Source organism: Danio rerio, chromosome 6 (genome assembly GCF_052040795.2).
Source record: "Danio rerio strain M-AB ecotype USA chromosome 6, GRCz13ab, whole genome shotgun sequence".
NCBI classification, from domain to species: domain Eukaryota; kingdom Metazoa; phylum Chordata; class Actinopteri; order Cypriniformes; family Danionidae; genus Danio; species Danio rerio.
The window spans coordinates 5,499,706-5,520,020 of NC_141026.1; the positions used below are offsets into that span (position 1 = coordinate 5,499,706).

Sequence of the window (20,315 nt, forward strand, 5' to 3'; positions counted from 1 at the left end):
TTACACTTTCAGGATACCTGTTCAAGTGCTTATTAAAGCAAATATATCGTATCAGCCAATCAGATCTCAGAAACTCAATGCATTCACTTGGCCATTAATCAACTCAGAAGTTAAATATCATTTTTAGTTCAATTTAAGATTCACTCCTGGGATTGCAACGACTGATTGGACTTAGATATGTCAAAATTGATGTGCATTAAAGCACCTTCACTAATTTCACAAGCACCCTTAGCAATTTGATTTTGTAACCAGACATGTGCTGATTACTGCCACAAGTGATAGTCCACATAATCACATGTTCAATAAAAGAGAATGTGGTCCAGTTTTACTCAACGTGCTGATTACATGCAGAACTGAGAGTTTGCGATTACAAGTTCAATAAAGAGGATGTGGTCCAATTTTACTGAACACACTTATTACAGCTGAAGTGATAGTTTACAATCACAAGTTCGATAAAGAGGATGTGGTCCAATTTTGCTTAAAATTACCCCAAATTAGGTAAACATCCCTGTAATGTGGCAGAACTGTGTGCAATACTAGCACAGATGTGCATGTTATAGGCTAAACCTGGAATGATCATGTCTTTCTTATCTGATTAACTTACAGTTTCTCAACTATAAAAAGTTGTTCAGGAAACTTTAACTCTGATGGCAAACCACTTTAAATAGGCTATGATACACACTTAATAAAAACTGCCATGCCGTCGTGTTCTCATGTTCAAGGTGACAGTCAAATTTAAAGGGATAGTTCACCCAGAAAATTAAAGTAATCAAATGTTTCCTCTCTCGTTTGGTTTCAATTAGTTTGGTTAATAAGCACAAAAGAAGACATTTTGAAGAATGCCGATTACTGGCGCCCATCAACAATGAATGTCAATGAGCAGCAGCAAGCATTTTTCAAAATATTCAATTCAATTCAGCTTTATTTGTAGAGCGCTTTTACAATGCAGATGGTGTCAAAGCAGCTCCACATAAATGGTCATATTGGATCTACTTTTGTGTTCAATACCAGAAAGAAACTCAAATGCGTGTGTCAGGGGTAGTTAATGTGTCGGTGCTCTTTAGGTAAGGGATTCATAAAGATAAACACTGAAATCGTAAGTCCAAGGCACTCGAAAGGTAAGTAAAAAAAAGGTAAAAGCCTTCATTAGTGTAATGAGCACAGCAGTGCTCAACAGTGTTGCCGGAAAGCATAGGTGCTGTTTTATAGAATAGCCATGTTAATAAAAGATTTTTTTTAAATTTCACTTAATTTCACTAGTTTATCTTTATAAATAGCTTACCTAAAGAGCACCGACACTTTAACTACCTCGGTCAGTTGGCATTTCTGTGAGGAGTTTGCATGTTCTCCCATGTTGGCGTGAATTTCCTCCGGGTGCTCCGGTTTCCCCGCACACTCCAAAAACAAGCAATATACGTGAATTGGGTAAGCAAAATTGTCTGTAGTGTATGTGTGTGAATGAGTGTGTATGGGTGTTTGTGATCGTTAAAATTATTTGACGAACACAAACATCACTTTTGCATTTCTTTTTCATGCAGTTTTGCTCAAATTTGTTCAAAATCTGGCGTTAAACATTGTGAGTAAGAGATAATGTACATCGAGCTAGTTGTTCTAAAAGAATAAAGCTTGACAGAATGACCAATCAGAATCAAGTATTTCAGAGAGCATAGTAATACTGTACAACAGTAAAAGAGTAGATAACTGCACTGAAAAATTGTTGCAAGCAATTTACATGGGCTGAACTCATTTATTCATTCATTCATTTTATTTTTGGCTTAGTCCCTTTATTATCACATTATCCCTTACAACTTATCTAGCATATGTTTCACGCAGCGGATGTCCTTTCAACTGCAACCCATCACTGGGAAACACCTATACACACTTATTCACACACATACACTATGGACAATTTAGCCAATCCAATTCACCTAAACCACATGTTTTTGGACTTGTGGGGGAAACCGGAGCACCTGGAGGAAACCCACGAGAACAGAGGGAGAACATGCAAACTCCACACAGAAATGCCAACTGACCCAGCCGAGGCTCGAACCAGCGACCTTCTTGCTGTGAGGCGATTGTGCTACCCACTGTACCACCGTGCAGCCCCATGAGCTGAACTTAACAATTTAAATGTATTAAACTTCAACTTAATTTGTTTGTTTAAATTCAGCCTATATGAATTGTTTGCAACCATTTACCCTAAAAATGTAGTAAATACGATGAATCATTTTTTGTCAGTAATAAAATGTCTTCTGCTTTTTCAGTCAAATGAATGAATGAATGAATGAATGAATGAACAAGTGCCCCAAAATTCAAGATATGCAGGTGAAAATTAAGTTAAAATAAAAAAAAAATAATAAAACTAATAAAATTAGGGTTAAATGTGGAAATTAACAAACATTAATTGATCATAATAGAAGTTTTGATCATAAAAGCCTATAAACTTGCAGTAAATTCACATATTTGAAAAAAAAGGTAGTAATGAAAAATTTTGCAAAAAGTAAAATAATGTCAATTCTAAGTGAAAGATATTGCAGTTTAATGGAAAAGAATCACCATTAACAGAGGTTTACTGTTCATCCCTATACTTGACGCATGTCCTAACCAGACACAATCCCACAGAAAGCAAAAAAGTATTTCATGATGTGATATAGTGGCTGCCAATGAAAACCCCTAATATTTGATTTAATATACAGATACTGGAAGCAGGATTTTGGACCAATGACATTTCCCTATGAATGGATTACCTAGTGAGGCCTGCATTAGGCACAATATAACACTGTATATTAAAATTAAGGACAAACAGTACTGCATGTGAACAGGGATTCAGAAAGGGTCATGCAGGTTATTATTTCATATATCTATTGAATTCCTTATGATAATAAAATAAATATGCTGAAATGATGAACCCTCGAACATTCAAAAGTTCTTTATCTGCTTGAAAAAGAAAGGTTCATTATTGGCACTGATGTCTAACACTGAACGGCACGGTGGCTCAGTGGTCAGAACTGTCGCTTCACAGCAAGAAGGTTGCTGGTTCGAGTCCCAGCTGGGCCAGTTAGCATTTCTGTGTGGAGTTTGCATGTTCTCCTCATGTTGGTGTGAGTTTTCTCTGCTCTGGTTTCCCCCACAGTCAAAAGATGTGGTACATTTGTATTGGGTAAGCTATATTGGCAGTAGTGTATGTGCGTGAATGAGTGTGTATGGGTGTTTCCCAGTGATGGGTTGCAACTGGAAGGGCATCCACTGTGTGAAACATATGCCGAAATAACTGAAGCTCTTTTATGGTATGATGGCAAAAACTTTAATCTTTCGTTCAAAAGTGTAAACTTTCCGTTGACGTGTTATATGTATTAATGCTTTTCTTATTTAGAGTTTTTGCTTTGTTTCTAGACCGACTGTCTAAAAATTCTTACTTCAAGCCTTTAGGCAAGCAAAACACACTGTAAAAACATAACCATTTATTAACAGGTTCCGTATTTTGGGGTTCTAATGGTGCTGTCTGTTTATTCATGGATGTGAATTGCATAATTGGAATCTTATGTGTACTCTGTTGACTTTTGATTTTGAAAAGCTCTAGTTCTAACTCTAGTTTAATTGACTTTTATTGACATTTTAGTAGTTTGAGGCAAGTTATTGTTTAATAAATTATATAAATAGAAATAAGTCTGTAAAATAGCAGAAAAATTAGTTTATTGCCAGGTTTCTGTACCTTAATTTACAGCACAAACACAGACAATATAGCACTTTAACTATGGCTGGGCGGTGAATCAAAAAGTAATCTAAATCGTCATTTAGAATTTATAATTGATGTAATTTTTCCAGGTGGATTTTTTTTTCTTTTTTTCATACACAATCATAGAGAGTAGATAGTGTGTGTTTCCTTCAGTTATTTTAAAATCAAGTAATGTACCCTACATTCAAAAATCTCTCACTTGTAATATGCGAGCATATTTACTGTACAAAACTTGTCAGTGAACTATGAAGGCATCAAATAAAATAATCGTTCATTAATCATAATTTAGGTAAAATGTTCTATTAATTGAGATTTTGGCCAAATCGCCCAGCCAAATGTCAAGAAAACTCACTTTTTCAACATCAAAAGGTTTTGAGGAAAGATCAAGATCCCATGTTTTTAATCTTTCATCATCACGTCCAACCTTGAGGCGGATGGGCTACAGCAGCAGAGACCCACACCCCCGGTGACACTCCTGACAGCTAAGAACAGGAAACTGAGACTACAATTGGCACAGGCTCAACAAAATTGGGCAATAGAAGATTGGGTAAATGTTGCCTGGTCTGATGATTCTTAATTTCCGCTGCAACATTCAGATGGTAGGGTCGGAATTTGGCAACAACAACATGAAAGAATGGATCCATCCTGCCTTGTTTCAACGGTTCAGGCTACTGGTGGTAGGGGTGTAATGGTGCGGGGGATATTTCTTGGCACACTTTCAGCCCATCAGTACCAACTGAGCAACTTTTGGCCCATTAGAGCATTGTTTCAACGCCACAGCCTACCTGAGTATTGTTGCTGACCATGTGCATCCCTTTATGACCACAGTGTACCATCTTCTGATGGCTACTTCCAGCAAGATAACGCGCCATGTCATAAAGCGTGAATCATCTCAGACTGGTTTCTTAAACATGATAATGAATTTACTGTACTCAAATGACCTCCACAGTCACAAGATCTCAATCCAATAGAGCACCTTTGGGATGTGGTGGAACGAGAGATTGGCATCATGGATGTGCAGCTGACAAATCTGCAGCAACAGCGTGATGCTATCTTGTCAATATGGACCAAAACCTCTGAGGCATATTTCCAGTACCTTGTTGAATCTTTGCCACAAAGGCAGTTCTGAAGGCAAAAGAGAGTCCAACTCGGTACTAGCAAGGTATACCTAATAAAGTGACTGTTGAGTGTAAACTGCCTCTTTAAAAAAACACCGAAACTGAGCAGCTGCATTGTATATTAATATCTTTCATTCTGCAGCTCGCCCCCGCAGCGGACTCTCGCGTTTCTACATCAACAATGTGGTTTTACTCACTCGCATTATCGTTTACTTTACCTCTCGTTAGCAGAAACCCGATCCAGCACTACAGTACTTTACGCCATCTAGAGAGGAAATAGAAGTTTATATACCTCCAGCAGAAGACATTTTAGCGCACCAACCCTAAATCACTACAATAACACTGTAGCCATTTAACTGTCAAAATAGCCATCAGAGAGCAAGTACCACCTCAGCAGGGATAATTGCGTGTGCGTGTGAGAGAGAGGATCATTATGCACATTTCCAGTGTGTTGAGAGAGTCTGTCCTGTGTATCTTTCATCTTTTTCTTTCCCTCCGTTAAGTTTCCATTTTCTCAAATTTACATCCAAGCAGCACTTATTCTCTTGTTAGTGTTTTTTCCCGCCAGTTTCCGACAAGCTAAACAAACAGAATAAAACATGCGGCCATATAATATCCTTTCTTCTCTGTCCTACAAATTATTTGCAATTCTGCGGCACAAGTTTCGCGATACTCTTAGCAAAAAAGCTTTAAGTGGGTAGCGCAAACTTTTAACACACTCCAGCATGGAAAGGCTTAATGTAACATTATGGTTGCAATGGCCGACCTTGTGACCCTCTTAGATTTAAGCCGAGCTTTAAAAGGTTTAGTCCACTGTCGACGTCGCATCAATGCCATCGGCTGCCCGGAACTCACTCTTTCTCTCTTATATCATCACATCGCAAAAAGAACTGGAAAAAATTGAATCAAAGGATTTACAAAGGAAGTTTAAGTGAGTCTGTCAGAGAGAGAGAGAGAGAGAGAGAGAGAGAGAGAGAGAGAGAGAGACGGCAGCAAATAAGATCAGGTCACATCAGAAGCTCTCTTCTCAAAGGCCTAAGAAGTGTCCATTTATTATTCAGCCTTGTCCTTCATGTTTAATGGTGACTTAAGGAGAACAAGGCAAATATTGAATTGTAAAAATGGCTGCTGTTTTTCTGGTTTCCATTGACGCCAATGGATTTGGTGATCGTTGGATTCCATTGTGAAAGAAAGAAAGAAAGAAAGAAAGAAAGAAAGAAGGAAAGAAAGAAAGAAAGAAAGAAAGAAAGAAAGAAAGAAAGAAAGAAAACTTTCATATTCCACAATAGAAAAAAACAAAGATACAGATTTGGATGAACAATTTTGTGTAAACAATTCTAAGTGCTACACTTTCGGTAATTGATCTAGTGGTGTTATGTCCAAAGGCAATGAAGAAGAAGCATAAGCTATACTTTATTAATAATATTAATATTTAAGGGCCCACAAAAAAGATCCCAAAATTTGTGAAACATATGATGCAATACTAGCAATATTAGAAAACAGAGAATCCAAAACTAAATATATATATATATATATATATATATATATATATATATATATATATATATATATATATATATATATATATATATGCATAATATACGCTCACTGGCCACTTTATTAGGTACACGTCCAACTGCTCGTTAACGCAGATTTATAATCAGCCAGTCACAAGGCCAATCACGGGCTGGTCTGAGAATTTCAGAAACTGCTCATCTACTGGGGTTTTCACACACAACCATCTCTAGGGTTTACAGAGAATGGTCTGAACAAAATAGAAAATATCCAGTGAGCGGCAGTTCTGTGGGCGCAAATGCTATGTTGATGTCAGAGGTCAAAGGAGAATGGCCAGACTGGTTTGAGCTGACAAAAAACCAACAGTTACTCAAATAACCACTCGTTACAACCGAAGTTTGCAAAAGAGCTTCTATGAATGCACAACATGTTCAACCTTGAGGTGGATGTCAGCTAAGAACAGGAAACTGAGATTACAATTCACACAGGATCACCAAAACTGGACAATAAAATATTGGAAATACAATGCCTGGTCTGATGAGTCTCAATTTCTGCTGCAACATTCTGATGGTAGTGTCATAATTTGGTGTCAACAACATGAAAACATGGATCCATCCAGCCTTGTATCAAAGGTTTAGGCTGATGGTGGTGCTGTAATGGTGTGGGGGATATTTCTTGGCACACTTTGGGCCCATTAGAGCATTGTTTCAAAGCCACGGCCTACCTGATAGACATGGTATTGTTGCTGACCATGTCTATCCCTTTATGACCACAGTGTACCATCTTCTGATGGCTACTCCCTGCAGGATAATATACCATGTCATAAAGAAATTCAATGTTCTCAAATGGCCTCCGCAGTCACCATATCTCAATTCAATATAGCACCTTCGGGATGAATTGGAATAGGAAATTCGCATCATGGATGTGCAGCCAACAAATCTGCAGCAACTGTGTGAAGCCATCATGTCAATATGGATCAAAATCTCTGAGGATTATTTCCAGTACCTTGTTGAATCTATGCCATAAAGGATTAAGGCAGTTCTGAAAGCAAAAGGGGGTCCAACGAAGAAATAGTAAGGTGTATCTAATTAAGTGGCCGATGAATTACCTAATATAACATGTATGAACAGCTGTATCTGTCCAGCATGTTGCTCAAACTACAACTGGAGGATGAGTGAATTATTTTTGTGTGAACTAGTCCTTTTAAGACCGGTAAATAATTCCTGATTCTGAGTTAAATCTGAAAGTAGCTTCGTCTTGTCTACCCCCTTTTTTCCACTTCACAATTTCTCTCCTAATCTCCGTCTCAGGTAATAGCTTCCTCATTCGCTGTCAGTTTCTCCATCATTTCAGTCTTAGTATCAATCTTGTGCCCTTGCTCTTGCGTCCACACTCCCCTCATCATCATCTCAGAGAACACAGCAGCAGACATCTTTTTTTTTGGGCTGTGCCAAAACAAATGAGCCGGGAATGTTTGACCTTTTAGCAGTGCACATCCTGAACATGATATGTGAGTGTCAGAGAGAGAGAGAAGCACGAAATAAAGAGACTGCGAGTAAAACGAGGGAGGTGTTGGAGGAAGAAATTGAGAAAGAGATACAGGGGAGAAAAAGAGAGAAAGTCAGGAGGATGAAACAAGCAGAGACGGAGAAACAGAGAGAGAGGAAATCTCAAGTCCTTGTTTGTCCGGTGTGCCAAGGATATCTGTATTGATCCAGCAGGGTGTCAATCACAGCACTCAATAGACTATTTATGTACAGAGACCTTTAGCTTTGAAATAACAGCGGCGCTAAGACGATGAGGGTGAGCAGATCGGCCCGCCGCATAAGAAAACATCTTTAAAAGTGAGCGCGTGACCTCGGCAGCCTTCTCTTACTACCACGAGACGTTTCTCAGGCCCTTCCGATTCTTTGATTCACAATACCATCCCATAAACAGGAGCTACTTGAAATGCACTACTAGTATGATTCTTTATTCATTCATTCATTTTCTTTTGGCTTAGTCCCTTTATTCATCCACAGCGGAACGAATCGCCAACTAATCCACAAACGTTTTACACAGCGGATGCCTTTCCAGCTGCAACCCAGTACTGGGAAACATCCATACACTCTTATTCACACACATACACTAAGGCCAATTTAGTTTATTCAATACCGGAGCACCCAGTGGAAACCCACAACTAACACGGGGAGAACATGCAAACTCCACACAGAAATGCCAAATGTGGGACTCGAACCAGCAACCTTCTTGCTGTGAGGCTACAGTGCTAACCACTAAGCCACCCATGATTCTTTATAGATTATTTTATTTAGTTAAATTAGCAAAGGTTCACTTGATGAAGATTAAAGTACACCATCTAAAGACTCCAAATCAACAATTGTGATTTTTTTTTATAAATATGTGTATATGCAGAAGTGTGCGCACATCTAAAAATCTCAAAGGCTCGATCAAAAATAAAGTAGCAAAAGATCAAAAGAAAGTCGACACATCGCCACTTTAGCTCTCAAAAACTCCTGTAATATCGCATTCTGTTATATTAAAGGACTTTTTGAGAGGTAAAGTGGCAGTGTGCCGATTTTCTTTTGATCTTTTGCTTATACGCAGCCTGACCTCACAAGGTAACGTAACTATTTTATGTTTTGTTTAGTGGCTAATTCATACAAATCTGTACAAGTTCAGTCGTACGACTTTAAAAAGAAGGTGTGGCACCTATCCCCGCCCCTAAACCCAACCTTTGGGGCATGAGCAAATCATATCAAATTGTACGACAGACATCGTACGAATTAGCCCCTAAATCAAAAAGTTACGAACTGCCGTGAGATTGCGTTGGTATATGTGCATAATTTATCAGAGGTTCAGACCAGGCAAAATTTTTCCAATCTTCTAATGTTCAATTTTGTTGAGCCTGTGCGAATGGTAGCCTTAGTTTCCTGTTCTTAGCTGACAGCAGTGGCACCTGGTGTGGTCTTCTGCTGTTGTAGCCCAGCCGCCTCAAGGTTGGACGTGTTGTCCATTCAGAGATGCTCTTCTGCATACCTCAGTAGTAAGGGGTGGTTATTTGGGTTATTGTTGCCTTCTATCAGCTCAAAATAGTCTGGTTATTCTCTTCTTTTTTTTTTATTTAAAGATTTATTTTTGGCTTTTTTGCCTTTATTATATAGGACAGTAATGAGAAGGGAAATGAAGTTGGAGAGAAAGAGGGGGGTAGGTTGGGGAAATGTCCTCAAGATTATTTTATGTTTATCCGTCTGACTTTAAAGTCAGTTTCTTTTGACCGCTCTCTGTCTTTTTAAAGAATATCACAACAACGAACGCAGCAAGTATAAAAGCCTCGTCTGTTTTGCGAGGTGCGACCGCACATCCAGCAGAGGTGTGCGATGCGGCGCCAGGCGAAAGTATAAATCCAGCTTAAGTCGATCTCTCTCTCTATATTTTGTATTACTATATTTATACCACAGAAACCTGATAGTGTTTGCTTTACTCGCCTTTTTTCAGGGTTAATTATTGTGAATTCTTGGTTGCAACAGAAACAATACTGGGAAATCTCTGTAATTTAATTGATTGTAAGTCAAAATTACTTATAATGCTCATTTGAACTTAAAAAAAAAATTAAAACAAACACTTTTTTTACAGTGCATTAAATAAACAACACACTTTTTTAGCACTAACCACACAAAGAAAAATCAAAGCCTTGGCTACTGTAACCATGACGACGTCCGAGCGCCAACTTGACTGCTCAAACGATTGTGCTAAAAGTTATTGCATTTGGGGCCTTTACTACATTTAGGCCCAAAAGCTATTACACGCAGGGCCTTTATCACATTTAGCTCGTTTAGTGTTCAAGACATGGTTATGGCCTTGTCTAACATCACGACTCGGCGGCTCTCAACCCCACCGCACTGTCTGGCCTTAAATCTACAGCTCTCTCCGAAAGTAAATAGGTCATTCAGATGTTCCGCTGACAAATGCCTCGCTGAAAACTCCCATCCAGCTGTGATGCCACCCAGACCTCTCTTATCTAATGGGACCATCTGTCTTGTGTCGATGATGTCACTTCCTGGAGTCTGGCTGAGGCAGGCGAGAGTTGATAGATAGTTGGCTTGATAGAGAGAGACAGATAGAGATAGGCAGGGATGGGGAGAGAGATGGGCAGATTATATGTTTCACACATAAACCTCAAAGCCCACCGTATACAGAAGCATTCGGTTTCAGCCTTTTGCATGGTTTAAAGTGCAAAAAATATATATAATTGCATACTCGATTGAATGTAAATTGCACAGCACATTTAGAAAAAAAGAAAGAAAGAAAAAATGCTTGTTGATGTGGCCCAACAGAGCATTTCTAAGCCATAGGAAAACCCCTAAGACTAAGTCTGTTTTTCAAAGATCCTCGTTGGAAACTAAAAACAACACGGCTGAGTGAAAGAATTCTCACTGCAGTCATTTTTTTCTTGATATATTCTTACTCCACAGGCACCAGTGGCATGGTGATAAGTGTACCGTTCACTCTTATTTTTTTCCAAAGGCGAAATGCTCGACTTGTCAGACTACAAATGGTTCGAATTTCTATTTATCAAGCTCAGCCATTGACCAAATGACACGCCTACAATTTAAGGGTATTTGAAAGGAATGGAAATGTCTTTTCTCCATCATAGGCATGAATTACAGACACTTTGAGAGCAATAACCGAGGGTCAAGGCGACACATCTGCACAGCACTGTGTCTGAGAGGGTTCTGTGAGCTGGTGACAATGATCCATGCTTTCATTTTTTTTACCAACACAGCTGTAGTAGTCTTAGCATGTGGATACATATATAAAACAAGTCTGTCAGGTTCTTAAATCTGATTGGCTGACAGCCATGCAATATTATGCAAATAACAGCACTCGTCCAGCCTCTTAACCTTTCAGTCATGTGTATTACTTCGCCCACATACAGTAACATACAGCTTTTTCCCCAGAGCTGTCTCCCTCCTGAACTCTGCCCCCCCACTGACTCTTTTGCCCCCCACTGACTCTTTTGCCCCCCCAATACACCCCCCACTCTCCTCTAACTTAAACTCCTCGCAATAACTGCACTGTTTAACATTTGCACGTTTAAAATTTGCACATTCACTGCACCACATTAAACTGTTTACTTATTGAACTGTACATACCCACTGCATATGGGCATTTGTAATTATGTACACACCCACTATACATATACACTTGTAATCATGCTTATTTATCTGCATACTACTGATTATTAATAGCAACCTGTACATATATTCATATATTGTTACATATACACTTGTAATCATGTTTATCTATCCCTGTACATATATTCATATATTGTAACATATACACTTGTAATCATGTTTATCTATCTGCACACTACTGATTATTAATAGCAACCTGCACATATATTCATATATTGTAAATCTGTTCATAGCTTATCCAACCTGTATATAATGTTCATAGTACATCCCATCTGTAAATATCACCATAGTTTTCTATAACTGCACTTTATAACTTATTCCTGTATCCTGCACTTGCTGCTATTGCACTGCTGGTTAGACCTAAACTGCATTTTGTTGCATTGTACTTGTACATGTGTAATGACAATAAAGTTGAATCTAATCTAATCTAATCTAATCTAATCTAATCTAATCTAATCTAATCTAATCTAATCTAACAATCAGAGGACACTCTACAGTTTGACAAATATTACTACTGTTGGAAAACATAATGTACTTTTAAAGCTTATTTTAGTCAAGAATGTAGTTGCTTAGATTATAACTATGCAGTTTATTTATAAGGATAGTGCTTATTTTTTAATTATTTATAATTTCAGAGCATCAGATTCAGTGTATCGGCCGCCATCAGTGGTTTGCGTTCCACCACAAGATGGCAATAGAGACCGCATAATAAGTCCTTAGGGGAGAAAACCAGCATTTTCTCGGCGTACATTTCAAACTACAGCAGAACAAATCATTATAAATCAGGTAAGTGACATTTAAAATAAATAAATAAATAAACAGGGGGCTAATAATTCTGACTTCAACTGTATGTATATATACATACAGTTGAAGTCAGAATAATTATTCCCCTGTTTATTTTTTATCTCGATTTCTGTTAAATGAAAAGAAGATTTTTTGTCATGTTTTTGTGATTTTGAATGTCATTTCTTACTGACATGCACAGATGAATTGTTCACCACAAAAAAAAGTGAGCTAACAAAATCATATGCTTAGTTTTGATTTCTTAAGGACTTTAAGTTTTTACACAATCTTCTATAAATCGCACATCATGAAAATCATATACTATATACAGATATGTATGAGAGAGAGAATGACAGAGACGTAAAAGCTTTACCTCCAGTGACTAATCAAAATGTCACTTTAGAATGGAATAATTGTGACAGAGAGTGTGACATATGCACATGTGAGTCAGTCACATGCAGTGTGTGCCGCTGGCTGTGAACAGAACATCTCATACTTTTACTAATAAGAATTCCTTTTGATACTGTTGAAAAGAGCAGCGCCACTTGTCACCAGCAGATGTTGTGTTTTGCATTCTCAAAAGAACAGTTCACTCAAAATGAAAATTCTGTCATCATTTGCTCAAACCTGAATGACTTTCTTTCTTCTGCAGAGCACACACACACACACACATACAAAAAAAGATATTTTGAAGAATGTTGGTAACCAAACACTGAATTCCATTTTAAGGACAAATAAAAGCACTAAGACATTTCTGAAAAATGTCTTCCATGTTCCACTACAGAAAAAGACATATCAAGTCATACGGTTTTGGACTGACATACAGGCAAGTAAATTTTGACAGCATTATCATCTCTGGGAGAAAGATTCCTTAAACTAGCATCAACAGTAAGACTTCTCTTTCCTAACAGTTGTTTTGTGATACTAACCTACTAATACTATTGGTTCATTAGCTAACAGCAAATCAACACTAACAAGTAACAAAAAAGTGCATTAGTTAGCAACAACTAGCTAAATATAAAAACAAATTAATCTATCATTTGAAAATTCCAATTTTTCCAAGATGAGCAAAATAATCTTGTCAAAACGAAAAACGAGATTATTTTGCATACCCCATTGGCTGATTATTTTGCTTGTTTTAGGACATACTTGCTTACATTTTGCATGGTATTTCTTAATAACCTAAATTGGCTGAAGTGTATGGTTGTGGATGAGTGTTTATGGGTGTTTCCCAGTATTGGGTTGCAGAAGGAAAGGCATCTGCTGTGTAAAACATATGCAGGATAAGTTGGCGGTTCATTCTACTGTGGTGCCCCCTGATGAAAGAGACTAAGCCGAAGGAAAATTAATGAATGTTCCATTAGTACAGTTAGACTCCAGTCTAACATAGAGTGTTGCTAAAGTGTTGTTTCATTTGTGCAAATGAACTGATCTACACTGTGAATAAATATACTTGTTAATTAACAGTTTTTGTATTTTGTGTTTTCCATTTGTTTACGGTTGTTAATTGCGTTATGGAAAATTAAAAAATTCTATTAAAAAAGTGACTTTTATTCACATCATAGTAGTTTGAAATAATATAATCTATAATAATTATTATAAACAGAAATGAGTCAGTAAAATAAAAGAAAATACACTGGCAGTTTATTACAAAGTTTTCATATCGTAAAATTCTACACCGACCCAGATAATATATCACTTTAAACAATCAAAAATGTTAATAACAGTCCCTTTTTTTAACTTTTCAATATTAAAAGTTGCAAGAAGAAATATCAAGGTGAATAAAAAGGCTTTATTTTCCCATCTTAGTCCACACTTTTGAAACAAACAGTAAATAAATATCCTGTGACCGAAGACCATAGTTGAGGACAGGCGTTTTACAAATGTAATTAATTACCTAGCATATGTTTTATGCAGCGGATGCCCTTCCAGCTTAAACAAACAAATAAATAAATAAATAAATAAATACATTCATACATACATACATACATACAAACATACATACATAGATACAGTACATACATACATACATACATACATGTATACATACATACATACATATATACATAGATACAGTACATACATACATACAAACATACATACATAGATACAGTACATACATACATACATACATACATACATACATACATACATACATACATAAATAAATAAATAAATGGATCACAATATATGGAAAACCTCTAATTTACATATATACTTTACAGTGTATGAAATAATCCAATGTACAAAATATTCAAATATTCATATTGCAATATATTTTTATAAAGAAAATATGAAACATTAAAATGTTTCCCAATATCATGCAGCCTACAAAAAGAGCTAAAAATACTTTAAAGGAATCAACAAACAGACCCTTAAACTAACAAGGCCTGCATTTCCAAGAGCACATTAAACATATTAAGCAAATCCTAGAAACCAGAGGCACCAATTACCTTTTACGATACATTTAGGAAACACAGCCCAGTGCACTATTATTTACCAGCGCCGGTTTACCATTTACCACCATAAACCATTTCAGACTAACACAAAATGCTGGTGTCAGCTGCTCTTTATGACGGAGGATATGAGTCAATTGAGCTTGACTAGTGTAAGTTCTTGATGCGAGTATGCTGTGATTGGACATGGAGGCCTCAGACAGAGAATGACTGGCTAGTCCATGAGTGTGTCTATATATATATGCACAACTGTGTATGTGTGTGTGTGTGTGTGACTCACTCTGGGCTAATCAGAGTTTTATCTGTCTCTCCCACTGCCAGCTGCTCCAATCTGCTCTGCAGCCTGCCGATTATAAAATTGTAAAAATGTGAAACATACACTCACATTAACAAATGTCACGAGGAGCTCAAAATGAAGAGAAAGAAAATAAATAAATAAAGCGTGTTTCCCCGAAGTCGAGAAATGGGGGGATGGAGGGAGGGAAGCCTTTGTCTGCTGACATTTCCTTCTCAGGAAGCAAATTGAAATGGAAGAATTTTAATTTTGTGTGATTTCAATAAGCGTGCATCAGAATTGTAATTAATACACACTGCTGTGCTCCCCAGGGGCTTTCGGCGCTGACACTGGCTTAGCAAGCAGGGGATGAAATTCCATTTGGTAGTGCAAAGATTATTGTTATGAGAGCCCAACACTCTTTTATTTCCATCTCCTCTCCTTCCTTTTCTCCGTTTCGCTCTCCTCCTCGTTTCCTGTTATTCATAGGCACTCTAGATCTCCGCTGACGACTCATGACCCACATACACAGGACTTTGCTTTGAATCACAGAAACAAAAGAGCATAAATGCTGCGCACAGTTATTAAAAAGTTAAAATGTCCAGATACTGTAGGCTATATGAAAGGAATAAAGAGATATACCCCTGCAAAAGCCATGTCCCAAAAAGCTATTTTAATGCATTTGATCATTGCAAAAATCACTGGGCCCTATCATACACTCAGCGCAATAAGGTGCAAGACGTATATGGCGTGATTTGTTGCTATTTTCAGACCAGCGCAACTGTGATTTTTACGTTTTGCGCCACGTTGGATAAATAGCAAATCCATCTGCGATACTTTTTGGACTCATGGGTGTGCTGGTCTAAAAAGGAGGTGTGTTAAGGCGCATTGATGGCTATTATGAGGAATTGAAATAAACGACGCCACTGACCAACTGAAAGCTGGTCTAAAGTCAAGTGTCAAAACTCCCCCTGTCAGGTTTTGAAGACTGCATCACCATATGGGGCATAAGAACAGGACGTGTGTTTGTATATAACTTAGTTTTTTGACCACACTTCGTTATTGTTGTTAATTTTTTTGTTTGCTGGAAATTTAGAAATAGTTTTGAAACAAATCTTTTCACTTAACAAACAAAATTAAATATGTGGGCTAATGGATGTTTTTAGTAGAGTACATACAACACCGTTTCCTTATCCACGAAAGTAAAGGAGTAAAGTAAAGAGTAAAAGTAAAGTAAAGAGAAAGTAAAGAGGCCAAATGGTGGAGACTTGTTCTTTATCCTCATGTTGCAGATAGTCTGTTTAACTCTTTTCGCGCTAGAAGCATTCAGTTTTTCCTCTTACAAAGTCTGCCATATACATAGCAAATGCGCATGGCGCGACACAACTTGAGTCTTGAAGGGGATGTAAGATGATACTCTGATTAGTTTAACCCTTGGACTGCCCGTCAACCAAATGGTTGATCATGTTTTTGCTGTTTTAAATAATGACTGTTAAAGTAATTTAAAGAATGACTGTTTTAAATAATGGTTTACACATACAGCATTGTTGGTTTACAAAAAATAATAATAATCAAACAAAAAAACATCCAGTTGCACTACTACACTTGATTTTGGTTTTAATGTTAAAAAAAGAAGAAAACATGTTAAATGAGAATTTGAAATATTTTATGTCACACTTCAAAAAAAAGGAGATTTAGTATTTAAAAAGGTTTATTTTGATTTTTTTTTTCTTTCTTTTTTTTGGATATGTATTAAGTCCAGGTACTTTTACTATAAAAGTAGATTTGGTAAAGTCTGATATTTTAGAAATTTATGGGATGTGTTTAAAAAAAAAGATGCATTGAGTGTGTTAACTTGCGATTTTTTTCTTGGTGGGGTAGTTAAGTGTTAATGCACGTTATGCTCAAAACACACCCATAAGTCATAAAAAATAAGCACAACCCTGTTAGACCATGTGCCAGGGCGCAAAGCATATTTTTCCATCCTTAAAATAGCAAAAGTGGATTCGGACACGCCCTTAATGCCTTTGGGCAGTGTGCTTTAGATGTAGATCATTAAAATAGAGCCCTTTGTATTTGGTACAAAAGTGGCATTTAAAGACATAAGCACAAAATAAATAAAAAAATTAAAAAGTTTGTTAGCTTTAAAATGATCAAAAAATAGATGTATTGTCAAAAAAAGAGGACAAAAATAGTGTAAAGCAAAAGGACTTTTGTGTGAACTTAAGAAAAGCTGGCCTCATACATACATCAAAAAAATCAATTAGGTAATTAAAAACACCAATAAATAAATAAACAATAACCCTGGCACCAAAAGTCGCCATATAAAATGTTACAAAGTTAGTTCTAATATAGAAGAACTTTGCAAATGCCACTTGGTTTGATGTAAATGCAATGACATTCAGAGATTTCAAGTGTGGCCTAAGTTTGGGGCCACTGCTTAACACGCACGCACTCACTCACACACAAACACACACACACACACACACACACGCACACACGCACACAGGCGCACACACACACACACACACACACACACACACACACACACACACACACACACACACACACACACACACACCAGACTTGTGATCACATTTTTGCTAATGCATTCCTGTAATATATAGTTCCACTAACCTCAATTATGTTCAATTGTGCTCACTGCAGTATAGTTAAGCCTCAAAGAAAATAGTTCAATCAATCAATCAATCAATCAATCAAACGGTCCATCAATAATCAATCAATAAAGCAATGACAACAAAACACAGATGGCTCCGCTTTTAACTCCGCCCCCGCCTGCACTCGGCTAATCTCGTTGATCACCGGCTGCAGCTGTGCTTCATGTCGAACGCACCTATTATTAGTCCTGTTTTAAATCTGCAGCTATGCTGACACATAGGCATTTGTAGCTCCACCCCCTTTTAGAAAAGAGCAAAATCCCATTTAAATTTAAAGCAACAGCCAGCAAAACAGCACATTTTGGATCAAAGCCTATAATTGTCAGTAAAAAAAAAGAGTTAGAAAACATTATTTGTGGGGTATTTTGAGCTGAAACATCACACACAAACACACTCATATTTTACAAAAACAAACTTACAAACTGATTTTACATCTTGTAAAAAGGGGCATAATAGTCTCACATGCTTAATTATGTTGATATACTGTTGTTTTTTTAAGAAAATGACAGACTATACCCTTAGCTTTACAATGCTAATGTCTTACTGTAAAAGCCAGCCTGAAGAATGTAATCACGCATACACAATGGGTGAAATCAAACACAATCATATTTAAATGAACCACAGAAAAGCCCTTATCAGCACAGCACTAATCTGAATATTGGAGCAGACGTGTCCTTTTCAGCGTCTATTGGGGTTGCGGCTCTCGCCAGATCTCGCTTCCTTTAGATTCCATCACGCTCGCTTCGGTTAAATCTGGACGCCGTCATTGTGATTTGGACGCTGCTTTGTTGTCCCAGTAACCTTGTATCAGAGTTGTAATGAGACTGTGATGTAAACTCATCTCTTGGCACTGCCACATGGGCCATCGGTGAACATTTATCACTCTCTGGCCTGCTCTGTCCAATCCTGCACCGGCCCAGATTGTGCCTAAAGATAGCAGGAGTGTCCGGAACCCCAGAGATCGCCTCTCTCTCTCTCCATATCTTTCCTTTTCACACACTCCCACAGACACTCACACCGTAAGAGGTAGATAGGCCAGGTTGGCAGTCAGTATGTGGTCGAGGAACCGTCATCTGGCCTCAGCCACAGCTACAGCCATCACTGCACATGTGCACCAGTGCGATTGTTTATTTATGCATGTGTGAGACACGTTTTTTCAAATACTGCTGTATATCCACACTCTCTCTGAATGGCAGACGTGGTGTTGAAATTAGTCGCCAACTGTAACGGGTTGAAACTCTAAGTAGATTTGCCGTCTGAATCACTCGGATGCTTTTAAGTGCCACTTAGATGTTTTACAGTTTATTGCAGTTAGGAGCCGCACTTCTATTTCGGTTATCTTTTTACAGTTCCACATTTTAATGACTTACAGTGACTGTGCATTTCTGAAGCCTTTTCTGTAAATGCACTTGCTTCACAGACGCGCATCTAAGAAACCAAGCTTTGTCGCTTCGGGTTTGATTAGCTCTTTTCGCCGAGTTCTCAGAAAGCTTGTATTCACTGGGTCTGGCGAATGGAATTATGAGAGGTATGAAGAAGTGAAAAACCTTTTAAATGTAGAGAAGTGTGAGAAGTGAAAGAACACTTTTGAAAATTGAAAGCAATCATGTTTTTAATGAGCACCCTGGTCTTGTTTTGTGCAAAAAAAAAATGTCCTTGAAACCAGATGAATTTTACCTGAAAAGCAAAAACGTGAAAGATGTGTTGACTATTGAATCTTTATGTTTGTATATTTATTTGGCAGATTGTTGCACTTGCTTTTTTTTAAAGCATATTTAAACCGGCCACTTTATTAGGTACACCTAACTAGTACCGGGTTAGACCCTTTTTGCCTTCAGAACTGCCTTAATCCTTTGTGGCATAGATTCAACAAGCTACTCGAAATATTCCTAAGAGATGTTAATCCATATGGACATGATAGAATCACACAGTTGCTGCAGATTTGTCAGCTGCAAATTCATGATGCGAATCTTCCGTTCCACCACATTCCAAAGGTACTCTATTGGATTGAGATCTGGTGACTGTGGAGGCCATTTGAATACAGTTGAACACATTATGCTAAAGAAACCAATCTGAGATGATTTACAGTAAGTTACTGACTAACTGCTGTTAGTAAGTTACTGTAGATTCTTCAGGGAGTTGTTAACTGTGTATTCACCATATTCTCCAGTACAAATGGGCGCAGCCATTTGAATCATTTAGGCTCTAGACTTCCGGTGTTATTCACTTCCATTCATTTTTAGACGTTAAAAATTTCATTATTACAGTGATTACAGTGGATTATTTCCAGCTGTGGCGGCAGGCGTTTTTTACACAGATCTACAAGTCGAGATCGCATTTATGTAATAGCCTATGAGCATTACATATAAATATATGCTGCTCAAGCGCAGATCTTCTTGTGTGCTCTCAAATAAATGCTACTGAAGTGCGATTTAGCGTGCTTATGTAACAAGTATGTTTCCAACATTTATTAGATTTGCTAGGAATATTTATAATTGTCTCCAATAGACCTTCAGAGTGGTATTAATGTGTCCTGAAGTAAAGTGAAACGTCTTTACGT

The 20,315-nt window shown here is 37.5% G+C and overlaps 1 long non-coding RNA gene across 24 annotated transcripts in view; it reads right to left on the reverse strand.

Annotated features, from left to right (window-relative positions):
- LOC137495912 (uncharacterized) overlaps positions 1-20,315 on the reverse strand; it is a 461,128-nt gene that overhangs the window by 434,948 nt on the left and 5,865 nt on the right. For 2 of the 24 annotated variants that reach the window (XR_015493082.1, XR_015493085.1), the window contains exon 5: positions 5,073-5,119. The exons of 18 other annotated variants lie outside the window; for them this stretch is intronic. This is a non-coding gene — a long non-coding RNA (uncharacterized LOC137495912). Of the gene's footprint in view, positions 1-4,088; positions 4,219-5,072; positions 5,120-13,970; positions 15,147-15,325; positions 15,617-18,058; positions 19,433-20,315 lie in introns of those variants that run through there. 4 more of the 24 variants (XR_015493086.1, XR_015493083.1, XR_015493074.1 and 1 more) reach the window with 4 other exon arrangements.